This window comes from Oryctolagus cuniculus, chromosome 13, assembly GCF_051225735.1.
Source record: "Oryctolagus cuniculus isolate XC-2025 breed Fujian yellow rabbit chromosome 13, ASM5122573v1, whole genome shotgun sequence".
Lineage (NCBI taxonomy): Eukaryota > Metazoa > Chordata > Mammalia > Lagomorpha > Leporidae > Oryctolagus > Oryctolagus cuniculus.
In genome coordinates this window covers 14,287,473-14,311,683 of record NC_142879.1, presented here as the reverse complement: position 1 = coordinate 14,311,683, position 24,211 = coordinate 14,287,473, and the positions used below count along the sequence as shown (strand labels likewise).

At 41.0% G+C, this 24,211-nt stretch overlaps 1 long non-coding RNA gene across 2 annotated transcripts in view; it reads right to left on the bottom strand.

Annotated features, from left to right (window-relative positions):
* Positions 1–1,913: 1,913 nt before the first annotated feature.
* The window catches only part of LOC149122484 (uncharacterized), a 95,064-nt gene continuing 72,766 nt past the window's right edge, over positions 1,914–24,211 (bottom strand). Inside the window, exons 3-4 of one of the 2 annotated variants that reach the window (XR_016219496.1) lie at positions 5,027–5,122; positions 1,914–2,698 (exon numbers count right to left, since the gene is read on the bottom strand). This is a non-coding gene — a long non-coding RNA (uncharacterized LOC149122484). Of the gene's footprint in view, positions 2,699–5,026; positions 5,123–14,481; positions 15,252–24,211 lie in introns of those variants that run through there. The other variant, XR_016219495.1, reaches the window with a different exon arrangement.

Below are 24,211 nucleotides of genomic sequence, written 5' to 3'. Positions count from 1 at the left end.
AAATAGATGAAATGAATATTTTTTAAATCTAATTTTATCTTATGTTCAATAATTGGATTTAATATACTTGAAAAAAATTTCATGTAATTGCTATTAAGAAATAAATAATCTGCTAACATTTAAAGATCTTCTAAAAGAAAAGAGAGGGGAGGTACCTTGTTAAAGATTATACACAAGCACCTTAACCCACCAAGGGCAGCCCTGTGGTTGGTAAGATGGCTACAAGCAGGTCCAAGTTTACCATCATCTGGTTCACGACCCCAAACATAGGCAGAATAGTTTCCATGAGTATTCCAGCTGCAAAGTCCCAGGAAGAACACGTATTTGTTCTCACATAGCTCATGTGCTCATCTGTGGACCATTGGCTAGTGGGATGAGATATTTGCTTGCCCAAGTCTGACGCAAATGTCCATAGCCAGGATGGGGAGGTAGAAATGAAGAAAAGATGGCTGACAGCCCAAGGAGCTAAGTAGAGTTGGAGTGGGGGTAGGTAAGGAAATTCTCAAAACGAAGGGTAGAGGGTGCTGATATCCAAAGGAAAAGAGAGACATTTGGCAAACTGAACCACAACCACCACCATCCGCTGCCATCGTTTCCTGCTTTTTATCTGAAGGCTCAGTTTTGAAACAAGTAAGACAGGAATCAGTGAAAAATGCAGAACAACATGAAAAATATAGAAAAAATACAAAATAAATGGAAAATAAAAAATGCTTTTAAATATATAAGGCTAAATGCTTTACCTGTGGAAAGAGACTGAAAGTTTTCCCTAGAATCTTATTGTCTTCATATCTGTATATTCTTTAAAATTTGTAGCAGGACATTGAATTTCATAGAGTGAGCACTTGGCACAGTGGTTCAGCTGCTGCTTGGGACACCACGTCCCACATCAGAGCGCTTGGTTCAAGTCCCAGATACTCCATGGCGGATCCAGCTCCCTGCTAATGCGCACCCTCAGAGGCAGCAGCAGATGGCTGGAGTATTTTGGTCCCTGCCACATGGGAGACCCAGACTGAGTTCTAGACTCCTGGGTCCAGCTGGGCCCGGCCCTGGCTGCTGCAAGTATTTGGGACATGAACCAGTGTGACCACTGAGGGAAGAACTTTCTCTCTCTCCCTCTCTCTCTTTCTCTCTCTCCCTCTCTCTCCCTCTCTCTCTCTCCCTCTCCCTCTCTCTCTCTTTCTTTATTTCTCTACCTTTCAACATTTAATTCCACTGAGTAGTGAGCATTTTATCCTTGATTCTTGAGGAGCAGTTTTCACCATATGGATAATTTTCTAAGGTGCTTTGTACTTCTTAAGGAGAAACACCTGAATTCAGTGGAGCCCACCAGCAATCACAGTGGGATCATGGTATCCAGATCTGAAAAACAGGGCTTTTGCAGAGGGGCTCCTTAAAAGGTCTGTTCTCATCCGAGTGTGCTGCATTCCTCACTGAAAATTGCCTTTCAGTGCCCAGTTGCTGTCTGATCCCTAGCTCCTTGCTTACACAGCTCTCAACAGCTCTTCAGAAGTCCTAACCTTGAACGTAGTTTTCCGAATCTGGATATCCAACCATATGGCAGGTCCAGATATACAGCAGGAAAACAGATGACTCGAGTTTCCAGTTCCAATTTCTCTATTAACCTATGAAACCTCATTCATGTCACCATTTTCTCTATATCTTTGGGTTTTGCCCATATTTAAATGAGAATAATAATACAACTTAACAAATATTTATTGAGCACCTCCTCTGTGCACAGAATCAAATATACAGCATTAAAACGCACATTTTCTGCTGATAACTGGTGTTGAATACCTTGGGAGAGACATTTCCTTCTTTGGATCTCTGTGTAACCATAAAATAAGGATTCTGGGTAGACTTACTCTAAGATTCTCTGAAAGGAGTCAAAATACACACACAATGGACATAAAAATTATTTGAAACCGTAAGATTCTTCATAGCACTGTTTCAGCAAGGACAGCAGAGATGTAGGAGGTTAGCTATCATCATTTTTGGTTGTAAGAAAGCTTCTTTACCAAAGCAAATTATACCAAAGGACATACTGGCAACTAAATCTAAACAGGGACTATCCAGTTGGGCATGGGGCAAAGACAGAGTAATCTGTCCCAATCAGGCTAAAATGGGGTGTTTTAAATGATCAGTATCAAATCAGGGAGCGCACCTTCCCTGCCTTCAAATGGCCTTATTGACACGGTTAGGATTGGGTTGCCTGGAACAGTGGTTCCCCCATGAGTTTGCTCTCTCTTTGACCACAGATCAGTCTGAACTGGTTCAAGCTGGAGTGTTATAACCAGGCCACCTTAGAGGTTGGGTTGAAAACGCTTTGAAAGAAAGGATAGCTGGCACTGAAAACTAAGATGAGCAGGAAAACAACTGTTACATTTGTATGCATCTGCAGAAAGCTGAGGGGGAACTGTCATTCATTGAAAAACACTTTCCTCTGACAGGTAATAATGATCGCTAACGAGACTGACATTTGCATGGCTCAGTAAAATGTATTTTTCTAAACAGGGCATATAATTAACACACAACTTACACACAAATCATCCATACCAAAAGCATCCTATTATCAAGAAAGTCCTCCAGAACACTCCCTTCAATACTCGTTGCATCACAGAGCCACTTTAAGGCTTCTGTAGGAGTTTTTCTCTTCTTGGTGAACTAGTTTGCATTGATGGCAGCTATCACTTCTGTTCATCTTGGAAAAAGGAACAGAGGAAGGGAAAAAGAGGGACAAAAAGAAAAAGAAACAATAGTTTTTGGGGAAAATCCATTACAATATGTAACATTACAGTCCACAGAACATAGAAAATGCCTCATTTATGTTTGGGTGCTTTTTCTTCATAGGTTGTATTTTTGTCCATACATAGTGTTCCCTTTGTTTCTGTATGGCACAATTTTAATTATGTGTGTGTGTATGCCTGGATATATGAATCCTTCCATACTGGCAACAGAAAGAAAGAATGCTAGCACAATGATGGATTTTATGTCGGAGGATAAGAATTTCACTGGTCTGTGTGGACTTAGAAACACCAAATATGTTTGTACAGGTAAATACAGAATTGGTATAATTACTTTTTAAAAATTGTGTTGTGGCAATAACATTTTTGTTTTATAACTTTAACAAAGGCTAAAACAGACCCTGATGCAGAATATCAGGCTGAGAAAATCAAAAGGCACCCTGGGAAGCAGCAGGTGATGGCTCAAGTGCTTGGGTCCCTGCCACCCACATGGGAGACCGGGAGTGAATTCTGTGCTCCTAGCTTTGGCCTGGCCCAGTTTTGGATGTTGTAGGCATCTGGGAAATGAATCGGCACATGGAAGATCTCCCTGTATCTGTCTATCTGTGTTGCTCTGCCTTTCAAGTAGATGAAAATAAACAAGCATTTTTAAAAATTCCACAGTGATAGTTAAGCATAATGGCACAGAGGGTTACGCCACTGCTTACCACGCCATCATCCCACATCAGTGCTCCTTCAAGTCTGTCCTGCTCTGCCCCCAATCCATCTCCCTGCTAATGTGCAAGGGAAGACAGAGAAGGATAGACCAAGTACTTGGGCCTCTGTCACCCTTATAGGAGATGTAGAAGGAATTCCTGGCCCCTGGCTTCAGCCTGGCCCAGCCCTAGATGTTGAGGCCATTTGGGGAGGGAATCAGGAGATAGAAGCTCTCTCTCTCTCTCTCTCTCTCTGTACTCTGCCTTTCAAACAAAATAAATAAGTCTTTAAAAATACTTAAAAAGAGAGAAAGTACTACCAAAAAATAACAGAGAATGAGAAAGAGATTTGAGAATTTACTTATTTTTAAAGATTTATTTATTTATTTGGAAGGCAGAGTTACAGAAAGATGGGAAAAGACACACACACAGAGAGAAAATGATCTTCCGTCTTCTCATTCACTTTACAAATGGTCGCAATGGCTGGGACTGGGCCAGGCTGAATCCAGGAGCCTTGAACTCCAACCAGGTCTTCCACGTGGGTGGAAGGGTCCCAACTACTTGAGCCCTCTACTACTCCCTTCCCAGGTGCATGAGCAGGGAGTTGGGTTGGAAGTGGAGCAGATGACACTCAAACCAGCACTCCATACGGGATGTTGGCATTGCTGGTGGCTGCGTAGCACTGTGCCACAGTTCTGGCACAGATTTGAGAATTTAAATGATGTGATTATTATGATAAATTGGGATTCATAGAGTGAGTAATAGAAGGGACAGCTCTCAGACGGTGATCCAAGATGGCTGAATCGAGAGGCCTTTGTCATCACCATAGAGGAGAACCAGAACCACAAAGGAGGTACCACACTTTCGGGAGATTGAGGGAGAGAGACCTTCAGTAAAGAAGTGGCAGAAGCTTTCCACAGCACAGAGACTCAAACATCCAGCAGCAGAGAGGGAAACAAAGCACACTACAGCTCCTACTTCAGCTCCCAGCCTGGGGGCACTTCTTCATCTTGCTGGGAAAAGGTAAGTGGAATAGACCAGAGACCTAGCTACGGAATTGCTGTCCTTGCTGACATTAAATGCAGTCTAGAAAGCTGACCAAGTGACCAAAGACCCCAGATCTGAGCTGGTGCAGTGCAGACACCAGGAAGCTCCATCCTGATTGAAGGACAGATGGCAGCCCCCATCACCATGAGAAGGCCCCTCCCCCAGTGCCAGAGCCCTCCCCAGGGTAGAGAGCAGGCCCCTCTGTACCCTACAGCATCAGGACGGCTGGGTCCAAACCTCAGAGCCACATTTGCTCACTCTGTGTGACTTGGCACCCACAGCAGCCAGTACACAAGCCAGAGAAAGTCCTCTTCTGCACCCCTTTGCACAGAATGTGGGTGCACAGTCCAATCCCTAGCACCAGCCTTGCATGCCCTGCGGGAGCTGGGAGCAGCCCTTTCTGTGGCCTACAGCTCTGGGACTGTGGCTCTGGGTGACACAATCCCTGCAGTAACTTGCACTCACAGTGGGAGCTAGAGGGCCATATCTGTGTTTCAGGCTGCTGGCTGTCAGTACATGGCTGCCAACATAATCTGCACTTACCATGTGAGACCTTGGAAAGAACCCTACTGCATCCTGTGGCTCTGGGACTCTGGCTGTTCTGTAAGTTCCAGGAGCACCTGAGCTTCCCACTGGGGCCTGCATGACAATGATCCAGGTTAGTACCTCCTAGTGTACAATTTCCAGGATAATCTGTGATCACCATGTGGAACCTGGGTAATACACATGCCATGTCCTACAGCTCTGAGATTGTGATTGTGGGAGCTATATTTCACAGAGTTACCTGAGTTCATTTTGGGGGACCTAAGTAAGGCACCCCAATACATGCTGCATCTCTAGGTCTGTGACTGTTCTATAAATCACAGAAACACTTGTACTCATCCATGGGGTCCGGGTAGGCCCTTTCTGCACCTTCTGATGCAGGCTTGTACCTGCTAGTACACAATTCCCAGCATAACCTGCGGGACATGGATAAGGTTCCCTCCAAGTCTGAAGCTTTGGGACTGAGACTGTTGGATCTATATTCTACAGAGCCATCTAAGCCCACCCCATGGGACCTGGGGAGAACCCTGTCTGTATTACACTGCTCCAGGCCCATGCCTGCCAGTGCACCATGTTCAGCATAACCTGTACATGAAATGAGGGACCTGGGTGAGGTCTCCATGCACTCCTACATCTTCAGAACTGAGACCGTTGCATCTCTAAGTCTCAGGAACAGTGGACTTGTTTTATGAGACCTCAGGGAGGTACTATTTTCATTCCAACACTGCAGGCCCATGACTGCCAGAGTACAAGCCCAAACACAACCTACTGTTTTCCTGTGGAACCTACACAAATTACCCCTCCAGCCCTGTAACACCAAGACTGTGACTCTTAGTATTATACTCCTTGACTGTTAGTACTATATTCCTCAGAGTCACCTGAGCCCACCCTGTGGGATCTGGGGATGACCCTACCTGCATTCCACTATTCCAGGTCCACTCCTGCCAGTGCACAATCCCCAGAATAGCCTGTAGTCACACCTTGGAACTGGGGTAAGGTCCAATTCACATCCTCCACCGCCGGGACTGGGGATTTTAGAGCCATAAATCCCACCATCACCCACCTAGCAGGATCTTTGGAAAGTCCCATACACATAATACAGATGCAGATGAGTTATTGGTGTCATAAACACCAGCATCACTTGAGCTTGTCTGGTGGGACAAGGGGATAGCCCACTCTGATCCTCACAGCACTAGGAACATGGCTACTGCCATTACAAACCATAGTGTGATTGATATGCAAATCTCTGGGGCCTGAAGTGCTAGAGATTGTACATCTACTTCAGAGTCATACAATCACCTCCCCACAAATTATAGCACATTAGACAACTATGGCACTCATAGACAGAGCTGACATGGATGACAACTGAAAAAAAATCACTCAGTGATTATACTTCTGGGCTCACCTATTACCAAAGTCAAACCAACTACCCAACTGACATCCCAAATACCAGCTAAGCATGAATGTCTGCTTCAACAAAGTCTCCTTCATAAAGAATAAGTGACTGTTATACCAGATGTGCAGGCATCAGTGTAGAAACAAGAAACATGAAGAAACAGGGAAGCATGACATTTCCAAAAGAACAAAGCAGTTTTCCAGAAATCCATCCTGATTTGAAGGAAATCAATGAAATGCCTAAAAAAGAATTTAAAAAAAATGATCCTAAGATAACTCAATGAGATGTAAGAGAATACAGAGAGATAGATTGTTCAAAGAAATAAGGAAAGCAATGCATGCTATGAACAAGTAATTCAAAAAAGATGCTGATATCACTGAAATGAATCAATCAGAAATTTTGGAATGCAAATCTTCGATCAATAACATAAAAGTGCAATTGAGAGCTTCAGCAACAGAATAGACTAGGTAGAATAAATAATATCTGATTTTGGAGGCAAAACGTTTAAAATAGCCCAGTCACAGAAATACAAAGAGAAAAAAAAAGAATGAAGAAAGCTTATGAGACACATTAGATACCATTAAATGAACAAACATTCATATTATAGGAATACCTGAAACAGAAGGAAAAAGTCATTAAAAGTCTATTTAATGAAATAATTAAAAAATTAAAATTAAATTTAAAAAGCCATTGTAATCCATAAGCTGTACTTTGGAAATTTATATTCATTAAGTTAAAAAAGCAATAATTGTTAAAATTTTTGTGAGTTTTGAGACAGACATGGGCATCCAGATACATGAAGCTCAAAGGAACCCAACTAGACTTACTCTAAAAAGACCTTCTGCAAGGCATGTTACAAAGTGTGTAAAGTTAAGGACAAGGAGAGCATCCTAAAGACAGTGAGAAAAAAAAAAATCAAGTTCCATACAAAAGGAAAACCAATCAGACTAACAGAAGACTTCTCAGCCAAATGAGAATGAATGATATATTCAAAATCTTAAAAAGAAAAGAACTTCCAGCCAAGAATAGTATATCCAGTAAGCCTATCCTTTAGAAGTGAAGGATAAATAAAGTATTGCCGAAACCAAAGCTGAGAGAATTCATCACCACCAAACCATCTCTACAAGAGTCTTGATGGGAGTCCTACATTAGAAGGGATAATGACAATCATGAAAACACACAACAGAACAAAATCTACTAACAGAGCAAATACGCAACAGAGAAAGAGAAAAGAATAAAACCATATCATGGTGCTGGCGTGTGGCGCAATGGGTTAAAGCCCGAGGCTGCAGCGCCGGCATCCTATATGGGCACCGGTTCAAGTCCTGGCTGCCCACTTCCAATCCAGCTCTCTGCTATGGCCTGGGAAAGCAGTAGAGGATGGCCCAAGTCCTTGGGCCCCTGCACCCACGTGGGAGATCTGGAGGAAGCTCCTGGCTCCTGGGTTTGGATCAGCACAGCTCTGGCCGTTAAGGTCATTTGAGGAGGGAACCAACAGATGAAAGACCTCTCTCTCTCTCTCTCTCTCTCTCTCTCTCTCTTTCTGGCTGTACCTCTCTCTGGAACTCTTTCAAATAAATAAAATAAATCTTAAAAATTAACATATCATAATGGAAAGTGATCCTGAGCAAAATAAATAAAGCTGTAGGGGTCACAATACCTGATTAGAAGTATATTGTAAAACTATAGCAATTTAAACAGCATTATATTGGCATAAAACCAACACACTGATTAATAGAAAAGAATAGAGAACCCATAAATTAATCCATGTACATACAACCAATTTTTTAACAAAATAAAACACATCTGTTTATTGAAACACATTTATTTATTTATTTATAGGCCATGATGAGCTTGCAAGTACAAGAATTGGGGTGGAGAAAGATGTACAATCTCCAGCACTTCCTAAACTTAGTTTTGAATAACTATTTTCTTTTTTTAATGCTTGTATTTTTTTAAGACTTATTTATTTGAAAGTCAGAGTTACACAGAGAGAGGAGAGGCAGAGAGAGAGAGAGTTCCTCCATCTGCTGGTTCACTCCCCAACTGGCCTCAACAGCCAGAGCTGCACCGATCCTAAGCCAGGAGCCAGGAGCTTCTTCCTGGTCTCCCACATGGGTGCAGGAGTCCAAGGACTTGGGCCATCTTCCACTGCCTTCCTGGGGCACAACAGAGAGCTGGATCGGAAGTAGAGCAGCCGGGTCTCAAACCCATATGGTATGCCGGCACTTCAGGTCAGGGCTTTAACCCACTGTGCCACAGCACTGGCTCCAATAACTATTTTATTTTACCTTTTGATTTCTGACAAAGCTACCAAGAACATACTTTGAAGAAAGGGTTATCGTTTTAATAAATGGTACTGGGGCTGGTGCTGTGGTGCAGTGGGGAAACGCCCTGGCCTGAAGTGCAGGCATCCCATATGGGTGCCTGTTCAAGTCCCGGCTGCTCCTCTTCCAATCCAGCTCTCTGTTACAGTCTGGGAAAGCAGTAGAAGATGGCCCAAGGTCTTGAGCCCCTGCACCCACGTGGGAGACCCAGAAGAGGTTTCCGGTTCCTGGCTTTGGATCAGTGCAGTTTTGGCTGTTGAGGCCATTTGGGGAGTGAACCAGTGGATGGAGGAACTCTCTCTCTCTCTGCCTCTCCTCTCTCTGTGTAACTCTGACTTTCAAATAAATAAATAAATCTTTAAAAAAAAATTTAAAAAAATGGTACTGTCAAAACTGGATACACATATGTGTAAGAATGAAATTAGAATCCTATTAAAAATAACTCAAGATGGCTCAGAGACCTATATGTAAGGCCTGAAGCGATAAAAATGCTGGAACAAAACACCTGTTCTACACCCCAGAGATAAAGTGATAAAAGATAGATGCCTCAGGTCCTTGGAAAAAGGTGCAAATTAGATAGACTGTCAGAAAACAATTGAATCATAATTACTGTTACATCTAGAGATGATAAACATTTGTTAGTGACTATAACATTGACTCTTTTTGTTTAGAATGGCTTCAGGATTGCTTCTTGGCTTTTAGGCTAAGATCAAGTATAGAATAGCAATAAGCTAGGGCCAACACTGTGGTGTCATGGGAAAGCTGCCACCTGCAGTTCTGGCATCCCATGAGGGCAAAAATCCGAGACCTGGCTGCTCCTCTTCTGGCCAAGCTCTCTGCTGTGGCCTGGGAAAGCAGTAGAAGAGGGCCCAAGTGCTTGGACCCCTCCGCCCGTGTGGGAGACCCAGAAAAAGCTCCTGCCTCATGTTTTCAGGTCAGCCCAGCTTCAGACAGTATGGCCAACTGGGGAGTGAACCAGTGGGTAGAAGATCTCTCTCTCTCTCTGTCTCTGTCTCTCTCTCCCTCCCTCCCTCCCTCCTCTGCATCTGCCTCTGCCTCTCTGAAACTCTGCCTTTCAAATAAATAAATCTTAAAAAAAAAGAATGGTATCAGGTACTGCTTCTTGGGACAAGAAATGCAAATCTTTCATGTTTCAACACGTGTGTGATATTAAGTAAGATATTACAAGTTATAAAGAGACTAGAGGTAATTTAAAAACAGTTTGTTTGAATGGAGAGGACCAATTTTGCGTTATGGTGGGTAAAGCTGCAGCCTGTGATGCCAGCATCCCATATAGCTGCCAGTTTGTGTCCTGGCTGCCCCACTACCCATCCAGCTCCCTGCTAATGACCTGAGAAAAGCCGAAGAAGATGCCTTAAGTGCTTAGGCTTCTGCTACCCATGCGGGAGACCTGGCTGTGGCCATTACAGCCATCTGGGGAATGAACCAGTGGATGGAAGATCTTTCTCCCTGTCTCTACCTCTCTCCATAATTCTGCCTTTCAAATAAATAAATTATTTTTAAAAAAAGAATGGAGTGAGCCGGCGCCGTGGCTCAATAGGCTAATCCTCCACCTTGCGGCGCCGGCACACCGGGTTCTAGTCCCGGTTGGGGCGCCGGATTCTGTCCCGGTTGCCCCTCTTCCAGGCCAGCTCTCTGCTATGGCCAGGGAGTGCAGTGGAGGATGGCCCAGGTGCTTGGGCCCTGCACCCCATGGGAGACCAGGAAAAGCACCTGGCTCCTGGCTCCTGCCAGGATCAGCGCGGTGCGCCGGCTGCAGCGGCGGCCATTGGAGGGTGAACCAGCGGCAAAAGGAAGACCTTTCTCTCTCTGTCTCTCTCTCTCTCTCACTGTCCACTCTGCCTGTCAAAAAAAAAACAAAAAACAAAAAAGAATGGAGTGTGTTTGATTAAGGTGCACACACACACACATATATATTTGTATATTTATTTCAGAAGAAGAAATAAATTACAGAATGAAATTAACAGAATTTTTAAATGTCTTTATTGTCTTTAAAATAATAAAGATGGCAGTGGGCTTCTGGTGTAGCAGTTAAGACACTGCTTGGGACAACGGCATGGCATTGGAGTGTCTGGGTTCGAGTCCAGCTCTGCTCTAGATGCCAGCTTCTTGCCAACGCACATCCTGGTAGGCAGCAGCAGATGGCTCAGTTCCCGGCTCCTGGCCCAGCCCCAGCTGGTGCGGACACCTGGGAGTGGGCCAGCAGACAGAAGCTGTCTTTCTTCCCTTCTCCAATAAAGTAAAATAAATGAAAACTTTAAACAGACAGTGAATATAGTTGAAATTGAGTTCTATGCACAATCCTGCACATCTCTGAGTCCTTCAGAAATAGGAGAAAGATGTCATGGGAAAAAAATATCAGAAGCATTAAAAGGTGTCACTGATGCCAATTTCATATGAGCCCCAGCTCTAGCTGGGTTCACCTTGAATTACAGCAGCTGAGCCAAGGAAACAGCCAAGCACAGTAGCAGGAGCAGCAGGGCTCCCAACAATGCCCTGGTGCTTCATAGGCACCCTCGCCCCTCCCGCTCAGTGCCTCTCTCAGTCCCGAACACTGGGGCCTGGTGGCAGGCAGACTGCTGGTCGTTAAGAGACAGACAAAGGGGAGGCAGTCATAAGAGCCTGGTGAGAGGGCTTCCACCGAAGTGCTAAAATCATGCTTTTAATGCTTAATTCACTTGTATTTTCAGGATTTTCCCTAGAATTGTATATCGCATTCTTTCCTTTTTAGTACAAAAGATTTTTCAAACCACCTTTGTGGTGCTCTTAGGTTAATGAACTTCCCATTTCACCTTTTAATCTAGTTGATGCATTAAGGAAATGCCAGGCATTACTGGAAGGCATGTTAATTAATGTTCATTTTAGAATAAAGTCATAATGGCACTTTAGTTTCTGAAAAAAAAATGCATTGCTTTTTAAAGTTCATTTCCACAAACTATTTAAAATTCAAAACCTAAATTATATTATTTTATACCTTTTATTGAAAACCAGATGGTTTGGTTATTTTCATTTCGACACTAATTCTGAAATTCAAATGATCCATATATGCAACAATCAGTTTTTGCTCTTTCAAATAATCTTTCAAAATCTAATTTTACAATCACCTTCAAGTTACTTCTCTCTTGGAAAGCCTTGCATAGGCTGTAGGCAAGTCCATGAAAATCCCGACGGACAGGGACAGGGACAGGGCGTGCAGGAGGAAGCTTTCCTGCCAAAGGCTGGGGGGAGAGAACAGCGGGTCCATTAAGCACCCACTTTGCAGACAAATGTCATTGTTCTTGATGTGCGAGCTCTTTTGTAAGAGCTTCTTAATTGGCTGCATGGACCACAGTATTGCTGACAATGAAGTCATAGTTTGAACACTTACTGAGCAAGACAGAGGTGCAAAGAGAAAAGACTCACACCCACAGAGTGTACGCACATGCAATTCTGCCCCCCTGTAAGCCCAAATCGCTGGTTTGAAAGAGAACCAGGGGAAGGATGCAAATGGCTCAGGGCAAACTGTCATCATCAGAAAAACTACTCAGAGCAGCAATCCTGCAGACAGAGCTCACGGCATTATGACACTAGCAAGAAGAGCCCTCTTACCACAGTGAGATTCTTTGCTATAGAACTTATTAGTTTACATGTGCTCATCTTGTGTTTAAATGACTATATGTTTATTATCAAAAATTTAAACCTAACTATTGGGATCATATACTCCTTGTTCTCAAAACAGAAAAACATTTTTATGTATTTTAGAAAGGCAAAGTGACATAACAGAGAAAGAGACAGGCAGACAAAAAGAGATCTCCCATTCAGCGGTTTACTGCTCAAATGCCTGCAACAGCTGGCACTGGGCCACACTGAAGCCAGGAGCCAGGAACTCAATCCAGGTCTCCCACGAGGGTAGCACAGACCGAATTTCTTGAGTTATCCCCTTCTGCCTCCCAAGGCATGTATTGGCGAGATATTTTCCAAGTCCTTAGAGAAAAAAAAAAACCATCAACCCAGAATACCATATCCTTCACAGCTCTCATTTATGAATGAAGGTGAAATAAAGATCTTTCATAACAAACAGAACTTGAAAGAATTTGTAACTACCCACCCAGTCCTACAAATGATGCTCAAGGATGTGCTACACACAGAAACACAGAAATAGGAACATCACTATGAAAGAAGGTGAAGGCAGAAAATCACCTAGTAAAAGTATAAAGGAAACTCAAAGTAAAAAATAGGACAATTAACAGAAATATGGCAAAGTCATTACTTAACAGTAGTCACCCTGAATGTAAATGGTCTCAACTTTGTGAAAAAGACAGAGACTGGCCGAATGGATTAAAAAACAAAACCCAGCTATTTGCTGCCTGTAAGAAACACATCTCACCAACAAAGATACATACAGACTGAAAGTGAAAGGAAATGGACACTATGAGAAACAATGACTTGATCAGCCCTCGTCCTGACTGTAGAGGAACTTTATCCCTTTTAGTTTTTTTTTTTTGTTGTTGTTCTATTTAATACTATTGAACACTTTAATTAACACACAATTATTCTTAGGTATTTAACTGAAAAGTGATCCCTGTTAAATATAAGAGTGGGAATAAGAGAGGGAGGAGATGTACAGTTCAGCACATGTTCAATCAGATTTACCCCTAATGGTAGAGTTAGAAACGTGCCAGGGGACTCCAATTCAATCCCATCAAGGTGGCATGTACCAATGCCATCTCACTAGTCCCAGTAATCAGTTTCAGTTCATAATTGATCATAATAATAGGATTGAGTCAAATGGATCACATAAACAAGACTAGTGTCTGCTAATAGTAACTGATAGAATTAAAAAGGAGAGAACGATCCAACATGGGAAGCAGGATACACAGCAGACTCATAGAATGGCAGATGTCCTAAATAGCACTCTGGCCTCAGAATCAGCCCTTAAGGCATTTGGATCTGGCTAAAAAGCCCATGAGAGTATTTCAGGCATGGAAAGCCAAGACACTCTGGCAAAAAAAAAAAAAAATGACCTAAATGAAAGATCTCTGTGAGTGAGATCCCAGCGGAAAGAATGGGCCATCAAAGAAGGAGGTACCTTTCTCTCAAGGGAGGAGAGAACTTCCACTTTGACTATGGCCTTGTCTAAATAAGATCAGAGTTGGCAAACTCAAGAGGCTTCCATAGTCTTGGCAACTAATGACAAGAGCCTAGAGTGATTACTGATGCCATAAACAAGAGTGTAAATTGTTAAATCAACAACAGGAGTCACTGTGCACCTACTCCCCATGTAGGATCTCTGTCCTTAATGTGTTATGCTATGTGAATTAACGGTATAACTAGTACTCAAACAGTACTTTATACTTTGTGTTTCTGTGTGGATGCAAACTGTTGAAATCTTTACTTAGTATATACTAAATTGATCTTCTGTATATAAAAATAATAGAAAATGAATCTTGATGTGAATGGGATGGGAGAGGGAGCAGGAGATGGGAGGGTTGAGGGTGGGAGGCAGGTTATGGGGGAGGGGGTAAGCCACTATAATCCAAAAGCTGTACTTTGGAAATATTTATTAAATAAAAGTTAAAAACATAAAAAAAAGAAAGCAAAAGGATGGAAAAGATAATCCATGCCAACAGAAGCCGAGAAAAGAGCTGGTATAGCCATCAGAATATCAGAGAAAATAGACTTTAACACAAAACCTATTTAAAGAGACAAAGAAGGGCGCTATATAATGATTAAGGAATCATTTCAACAGGAAGATATGAGTAATATAAATGTATATGCACCTAATTACAGGGCACCTTCTATTTAAAAGAAATGCTAATGGATTTAAAGGGAGACATAGACTCCAATACAATAGTAATGGGGGACTTCAATACCTCACCTGGGGTTCTTCTTTGAAGATAATTAAGTTTCTAAAAGGAAAGAAGGGGAGGAAGGAAGGGAAAAGAGGAAGTGGGGGGCAAAATCGCCTTTGAGAAGCAACAGCATAGGACAGGCCTCGTCTCGACTGTTGAGGAACAGTTGTCTTGTTTTTTTTTTATTCCATTCTTTCTTTCTTGTTCTTTCTTCCTGTTTCTCTTTCTTTCTCAGACTAAACAGGAGAGGGAGGAGGAAGAGGGGAGAGTGAGTGGGTAAGGTGGGAAGAATTACCATGTTCCTAATGTTGTATTTATGAGATACATACAAATAAAAAAGATAATTTGGTAAACATGTGCAGTGACAGTATTCTGCACAGCATTGTTTCTGACCAAGGAACCACTTCACAGACCAAAGGAGTGGCAATGGGTCTAGGTTTCTGGAATTCACCTGTCGTACCATGTTTCCCATTACCCTGAGGAAGTTGGCTTGACCAATCTGTGGAATGGCCAGTGCAAGGTGTCATTACAATGCCATACAGGTAGCAATACTTTGCAGGGCTGGGGCAAGGTTCTCCAAAAGGCTGTATATGCTCTGAATCAGCATCTGGGTTTTGGTTATGCTTCTTCCATAGCCAGAGTCACAGGTCCTGGAACGAAGGAACGGATACGGGAGTGACAACAATTCACCGTTAGCCTTCATGACTAGAAAATATTTGCTTCTTGTTCCCATGACTTATGCTCTGTTGACTTAGAGATCTTGTTCTGGAGGAAGAAATGCTGCCACAGGAGACACAACGATTCCACTGTGGTGGAGAGTAAGACCACCACCCCACCACACCTTTGAGTCAACAGGCAAGGAAGGGGGTTACAGTGCTGTGTGCAGTGATCAGTTCAGACTACAGAATCAGATGGCTGCTCCACAATGGAGGTTAGGAAGGAACACAATCATGCCCTGTGATTAATGTCAATGGGGAATTACAAGAACACAATCCAGGCAGGAATATCAATGGCCCAGACCTCAGGAATGAAAATTTGTGTCACCGTTCCAGATAAAGAACCAGGAACAGCTGAGGTGCTTGTCAAAGGCTAAGGGAATACAGAATGAACAGTAAAAGAAAGTAGTCATGAATACCAGAAATGCCCATGTGACTAGTTTCAGAAATCAGGATTACAATTGTCATCAGTATTTCCTTGCTATTTTGTTAGGAATATGTTTATGTGTATATATACACTTACAGTCTTATTAAGCAAATGTTTATTTTCTTTACTGCCTTATCCCTTTATTATATAACATAGTATCTATTGACTTCATATCAGTATTTACATGCTGTTGATTTTATAGGATTGCACATAAGTTTTGGGATATTAGGAGAAGAGTAAATATCACCCAAGGACTTAGCCTCCTGCTTCTGGGAAAGAGATTCGTGTTTTTGGTCATATGCATGAGAGTTGGGTCATGTTGGGTAGAGCTATTATCCTGTTGTTGTCTTAACTTGGAGTTTAAGTGTGGTTTAAGGAGATGCATATGAGTGCCAAGCTGACGAAGGTAGACTTGTGATGGATAATTCCAGGTATCAGTTTGACTGGATTAAGAAATACCCAGAGAGCTGGTAGAGCATTATTTCTGGTGTGTCTGTGAGGGCACTTCCAGAGGAGACTGGAGTGGGGTCAGTAGACTAAGTGGGAAAGATCCTCCCTCAATATGGGCAGGCACCATCCAACTGTCTGGGTGACCAGGTAGAACAAAAATACAAAAGAAAGGTGAAGTCCCTCTCTTTACTCTGGATTAATGGACACCCTTTTTCTCCTTCCCTTGGATGCATGAATTCTAGTTCCTATGACTTTTTGATTCCTGGCCTTGAAGCAGTGGAACCCGGGTTCTTGGGCCTTCAGGCTTATACCGAGAGTCATATTGATTTCTTGGGTTTTCCAGCTTGCAGATGACATATAACAGCACTTCTCAGCCTCCATAATCATGCGAGCCCATTCTCTTAATAAATCTCTCTCTCTTATTTATCTTTCTATCTAGCTACCTGCCTACCTACCTACCTACCTACTTATCTCTCTGGAGAACACTGCCTTCAAAATTTTAATACAAGAATCAAAATCCTATATCCTTTTCTTTAAAAATATATTATTTTGATCAGTTATTCCTTATTTCCATGTCCTTCTTCAGAAACCCCATGAATCTGGTTATACTTAAAAGTGAGATACACCTCCTTAAATGCCATATAATTTTGTGTCATCTCTAGAAAACATCCTTTAGAAGAAAGAACATCAGTGTTAAGACATCTTACCCAAAGCTTTAATAGTGTCTAATCAATTTTCAGAGTTTTATTTTTTTAAATATCTACAGAATAAAAAAAGGCTTTTCAACAAGTCTTCCATATGTAGCCAAAGAAAGGCTGCCATATTACTCTAATGCATTTAATAATGCACAAATATTGATTTATTTTATTTGTATGGTTAAAAATACATGTATTGAGCCAAAATTAAATTATTCAGTACATATATTAACATTTGCCTCAATTTTCTATTTTAGAATACTTAACACTGCCTTAAGTCATACACATTTTAGTGTATTTCCCTCAGAGTTAAGGACTCAAGGACTCTAGCACATTCGTTTTTTGAAAAAACACTCTACAAAAACAGTTAAAACCCATATAAATATTCCCAATTTGGGGACTATAATTCTATTTCTAGGAATTTATTCTAGATCCAACATATCACAAAATTATATTCTCTATGACATTTTTCATAGTAACTATAAAATCCATATATTAAGGAAAATTCCAACATTAGGGAAAAAGAACAATTATAATATTTCCATTTAATAGAATGTGAAGTAAACATTTAAAATTTTATTTGAAAGCTGTAAATGAGTATGGATGATTATATCTTTAATAAGGAAAAATACATTAAGTATAAGTTATATCACTAATTCTAAGAATGCTAACATTCAAGGATCCAAGATGGCTGAATAGTGAGAAGCTGCACTGACCTCTGCCACAGAAAGACACAAGAAAAACAATGGAATGGTCCTGGGGCATGAGAGAAATTTTCGGTGGAGAATGGACAGAATAGAACACAGATTCTGTGAAGCAGTGAGAGGAGAGAGGACAGATACACCACTGCCAGCCACTTCTGCATCTCCATGGCTCATTCCTGGATAGCAAGTGTCATCTTCCCAGGACAAGGTAAGATGAGACTGCTGTGATCCCACCACAAGTGCCTTTGTCTGAGGGAGATTTACAGTCCCCACTGACTTGGAGTCTGACCCGGGGAGATTGCAGGGGTCTTGGAGACTACTTTGCTCTGTGAAGGGAGGCCATCGTTGTCTCCCTCCATTCTTCCCAGCAAAGCACCAAACTTTATTTACTGAGGTGGAGTCACTGCTCAACTCTGCCCTGACTTGGGGAAACACTGCTAGTTCCACAGAGGCTGCCAGGGATGGAGCCGCCTGCAGGTAAAGAACAGATTCCCCATCTGTGGATTGTGGCTGGGTTCCTGTGCACCCACAAGTCTGACTGCTGAGATGCAGGGCTCTCTGCACACTGGGAAGTATCTCATGGAAGGGTTAGGGTACATACTGCAAAGAGGTCTGTACGGTGCATGTGCCTGATTGGATGTGGTGTGCTGATACTGTGAGCTCACTCTGCTGTGAATAAGCTGGTTTACCTTGGCACAGAGGAGGGCTGGGGCTATGAATACACCAGCTGCTTCCACCGTACCCTGCCTGCATTGACTGTAGGCAGAGGCACTCTACCTGCCCAACTCTGTGTCACTCTGGACTCTTACTCCACCCACAAATGGTGACCAGAGCTCTCTCCCCACCCAGTACACACCCCTAGAACTGAAGTATAAGCCTTAGACACTCTACCAAGCCCTAGAGGTATACTTCCAGGAAATAAAGCTTTCAATAATGATTTTAAAAACCCTCCAGATGAAATAGTAAAATGAGATTCCTCAGAAATGCAAAAATCAATGTAGAAATACAAAAAATCATGAACAAGGAAGGCAATGTCTCCCCAGAAGCAACGCAATAATTCATGAATATTAGACTAGGAAGAAGGGAGAGTGCCAAAATGCCTAAAACAGAACTCAAAGAAATGATTGTAAGGTTACTCAAAATCAGAGAATTAGTTAAATGAAATAAAGAAATTAGTACATGACAAAGAATTCTGCACAGAGATAGAAATATTTAAAAACCAGACAGAAATACTAGAAATTATGTATTCAAAAATCAAATAAAAATACAATGGAAAGTCTTAAAAACAGACTTTGTGAAGCAGAAAAAAGAATATCCAATCCAGAAGACAAGTCTTTTGAAATGTCTCAGTCAAATGAAGAAGGAGAAGGAGAAAGAGAAGAAAGAGGAGGAGGAGGGGAAGAAGGAAGGAAGGAAGGAAGAAAGGGAGGAAGGAAGGAAAGAAGGAAGGAAGGAAAGAAGAAAAAGAAAGAAAAGAAGAAAAGAAAGAAGAAGAAATTAGACAAAAGGCAATGTTTGGGATCTAAGGGAAACCATCAAACAAATACACTAGTCATAGGAGTACCTGAAGTATGGGGGGAAAAAGAATGCCTTAGGAACCCTATTCAATGAAGTAAGAGCAGATAATGTTCCAATTTGGAGAAAGATATGGATGTCTAAAAATGGGAAACACATCGAACTCCAAATAGGAAAGAGCCTCATCATGACACAATATAGCTGAATTTTTTTATTTTTGGATGATGGCCATTCCAACTGGAATGACGTGATACCACATTGTGGTTTTTACTTTCATTTCCCAATGGCTAGTGATCCTGAGCATTTTTTATGTGTCTATTGGGCATTTGTATTTCATCCTTTGCAAAAACACCTGTTTATGTCCTTTGCCCATTTCTTATCTTTATTGTTTTTCTGTGGTTGAATTTCTTGAGATCCTTATATATCCTGGATATTAATCCTTTATCAGGTGCCTAGTTTGCAAATATTTTCTCCCATTCTGTCAGTTGCCTCTTCACTTTATTGAGTGCTTCCTTTGCTGTACAGAAACATCTTAGTTTGATGTAATTCCATTTTTCTATTTCTGCTTTCATTGCTTTTGGACGTGGTTTTGGATTTGATTTGCTAGTTGAGAATCTTTGCATCTATGTTCATAAGGGATATGGTTCTCCAGTTTTCTTTTTGTGTCGTTTCTTTAGTTTTGGTATCAAAGTAATGCTGACCTCAAAAAAAGAATCTGGCAAAATTGCATCCTGTTTAATATTTTGGAGTAGTTTGAAGAGTACTAGAGTTACTTCCTTTTTGAATATTTTATACAATTCAGTAGTAAAGCCATCAGGTCCTGGACTTTTACTTGATGGAAGACTTTTGATTACTGCTTCAATCTCATTGGTTATAATGGGTCTGTTTAGGTTGTCTATATCTTGTTGAGTTAATCCTGGTATGTTATATGAATCCAAAAATGTATCCATTTCTTTGAGGTTTTCTAGTTTATTAGTGTATAATTCTTGATACTAGTTTCTTATAATGCTTTGCATTTTTTTTTCTTTTTTAGTCTGGCTAAAAAGGTTTATCAAAAAAACCAACTTTCTGTTTTGTTGATCTTTGATATTTTGTCAATTTCAATTTCATTTATTTCTGCTCCAATACTTATAATCCTTATTATTTCTCACTTCCTGCTAATTTGGGGTTTGGTTTGTTCTTGTTTTTCTAAGTCTTCAAGATGCATCATTAGATTTTAATTTGAGACATTTCTCTTTTTTAAGGTAAGCACTTAATTCTATAAACTTCCCTCTTAATGCTGCTTTTGCTGTATCCCACAGGTTTTGATATATTATGTTTTCATTTTCATTTATTTCAAGAAAGTTTATTTCCTTTTTAACTTTTTCAGTGACACATTGATCATTCAGTAGTATGCTGCTTAATGTTCAAGTATTTATGAGTATTCTACTATTCTTATTGTTGATTTCTAATCTTATTCATTTATGATCTGAGAACATATATGGTATGATTCAATCTTTGTAAATTTGCTGAGATTGATTTGTGGCCTAATATGTGGTCTATCCTAGAAAATGTTCATGTGCTAAAGAGAAGAATGTGTATTTGGTAGCTGTTGAGTGAAATGTCATTTTTTTCTTGATAGTATGTTTCAATCCCAATGTATCTTTATTGATTTGTTTGGATGATCTGCCTATTGATGAGAGTGGGGTGTTGAAGTCACTCGCTATTAGCAATTTTAGAGTCTATCTCTCCCTTTAGGTCTAGTAGTATTTTCTGGGTGGTCTTTATCTGGGTGGTCTTTCATGGGGTGCATGTATATTTATGATTGTTATATCTTCTTGTTGCATAGAATCTTTTAGCAAAATATTATGCCCTTCTTTATCTCTTTTTACAGTTTTTGATTTAAAGTCCACTTTATCTGATATCAGGATAGCTACTCTTACTTGCCTTTGGTTTCTGTTTGTCTGGGACATCTTTCTCCAACCCTTCACTTTCAGTCTGTGTGTATCTTCGTGAAATGAGTTTCTTGTAGGAATCATATAGTAGGGTCAGTTTTTTGTGCATTCAGCCAACCTGTCTTTTGGTTGGTGAATTTAATCCATATACATTCAAGGTTAGTATTGATAGATACTAACTAAGAACTAAGACCTATAATTTTGTTGATTGAATAATTCTACCTGCTCTTTTAGTGAATTTGGTGGTGTCATGTGTTTTCAGCTTTACTTTTAATGCAGGATGCACTTCAGAATTTCTTCTAAGGTTAGGCTGGTAGTGATGAATTCTCTCAGTTCCTGTTTTTCTGAACAATATTTTATTTCTCCTTCACTTTTAATAGGAGTTATCTCTCGCTGTCTCTTTGTCTTTCAAATAAACAGGCAAATAAGAATTTTAAATATATAAGAGACACATAATCAGGTTGCTACCCAAAACACTCAAAAGTTAATCATTAGAAAACAAACATCTCAATTAAAACCAAGCAAAGAGGCCAGTGTTAAAAACAAGCAAAGAAGGCACTGCCAGTGATGCTGGCATCCCATATGGGTTCCAGTTCGAATGCCAGCTGCTCCATTTCTGAGCCAGCTCCCTGCTAATGCACCCAAGAAAGCAGTGGAGGATGACCCAAGTCCTTGGGACCCTGCGCCATGTAAGAGACCTGGATAAAAACTACTGGCTCCTGGCTTTGCTCTGGCCCAGATCTGGCTATTGCAGTCATTTGGGGAGTGAACCAGCAGATGAAAGATATTCATTCATTCATTCATTCATTCTCTCTCTCCCTCCCTCCCTTCTTCCTTCCCTCACCCTCTCTCTGTAATTCTGTCTTTCAAATAAATAAAATAAATCTTAAAAAAAGCAAAAGATTTGAATGCAGTGTTCACAAAAAATATATACATAAATGACAAATATGTCCATAAAATGTTGCCCAGCATCATTAGTCATTAAGGATATTCAAATTAAAAATACAATGAGATAACATTACATTAAGATAGCAAATGTTACAAAACTGGCTATTTCAAGTGTTGAAGATGTAGAGGAACTGCTGGTGGGGACATAAAATTGTACAATCACTTTGAAAAATCATTTGGCAATTTTTGTAAAAGAGAATCATACATGGGCCATTGCACTCCTAGTTATTTACTCATAAGAAAGAAAAGCATATGTTTGTACAAAGACCTATACACAAATGCTCATAGCAACTTTGTTTGTTATAGTCCAAAATAAGAAACAATGCAAAGTCAATAGATAATGGAAAAGCAAAATGTGGTATATACATACAGTCTATATTACTCAGCCGGATAATAGCAAAGACTAGAATGGAATAAACCACCAATACATCACCATCATGAACAAAACTAAAAATAATGGTTCTGAGCAAATAAACCAGAAGCCAGGCCTTAAAGCATTTATAGCATACTATTCCATTTTTATGAAATGCACTGTGCTCTCTTTCAGCTGTCAGATATTTCCTATTTCAAAGCCCATAGAGTAGAACTTCATCAGACTCCCAAGCTCAACTGCTACTGTCAGTGTCTCCGTCTCCCTGTGCTAGTAGAGACTGACTGTCCAGTTACAAACCCATCCACTTCTGCAAGAGATTCCATTCTTCTTGGTCCTCTCCTCTGTCATCCATTTCCCTTGCCCTCTTAGTTCATTCCTTTCACCAATAATTTCCCTTTTTGAAAATTTCCATGAATCCCTCTTCCTTCTGCTACGACTTCATCGTGTCTTCTCTCTGGACAGTAAATTCTCAAAAATCTTGAGCTGTCTCTTCATCTCTCCAGTTCCTGCTGTCCCCTTCTCTTTTACAATCACTGCATTCAAGTTCTCATCTTCATTCACATGTAGGAAGCCTCTGGCCCAGTTACCCCTCCCTTCTTGGAACCTTGAGTTCACTTCTCTACCTGGTACTATTCTCTTTCTTCCTGTCACAAATGGAGTCCCTGCAAGTCTCACTTTTGAATACCTCGTCTTCTCAACCTTTCAACCATGGAAAACCACAAGACCCACACTTGATGTCACCTTCTTCCACTATCTATACTCAACAGCTTGTGAAAATCATCAGTCTCCTATTCACCATATTCATACATCCCAGGTGTGTACCTTTTTCTGTTTTTCTTTCTGAAATTTCCTCTGAGGGATCCAGGGCTTCTCAAATCTAACACACACAAAGCCTACCTCCTGATTGTCTCCACACCACCAGCTCCCCAGAGCCTTTCTCATCTCAGGTAGTGGCAATTCCACTCGTGAAGGGACTTGGCCCCAAATTCAAAAACTTACAGTCGCCCTATTTTTTCATGCAAAATTGTTTTCTCTCTGATTGTATATATTTATGGGGCACAGTGCGATTGATAACTGATACATGTACACAATGTGTGAAGATCGACACAGGGCAATTAATATTTCTAGTTCCTTAAATATTTATCGTTTTTTGTAGTAGAAACCTTTGAACTCTTCTAGTTCTTTATACAATATATAGTCAGTTGTAAACTGTAGTCACTCCACTATGCTGCTTAACACTAGTCCTATTTTGGTGCCCATTACCCAACCTTCTTCTTTCCCTCCTTCTCCATCCTATTTAACTATTCTGCTCTCTACTTCTATGAATCAACTTTCCAAACTTCCACACATGAGTGAAACAAGTAGTAGTTATTTTTCCCTGTCTTATTTTGTGTAACATAATTCATCTGGTTTTATCCAAGTTGTCATAAATGATAGGATTTCATTCTTATCCAATTACAGAATGATATTCCAGTCTGTACTTTGGTTCTCCATTCATTCATCAATCAGCATTTGTTACTCATACCTCACCTGTGTTCCATCACCAAATCCTGTTGGTTCTACCTTCAAAATGTACCTGGAATCCAACTGTGTCTCACTGGCCTCATCCAAGCCACCATCACTTCTTGCCTGGATTATTTTATTTTATTTTATTTTTTACAGGCAGAATGGACAGTGAGAGAGAGAGAGACAGAGAGAAAGGTCTTCCTTTGCCGTTGGTTCACCCTCCAATGGCCGCCGCGGCCGGTGCACTATGGCCAGCACACCACACTGATCCGATGGCAGGAGACAGGTGCTTCTCCTGGTCTCCCAAGGGGTGCAGGGCCCAAGGACTTGGGCCATCCTCCA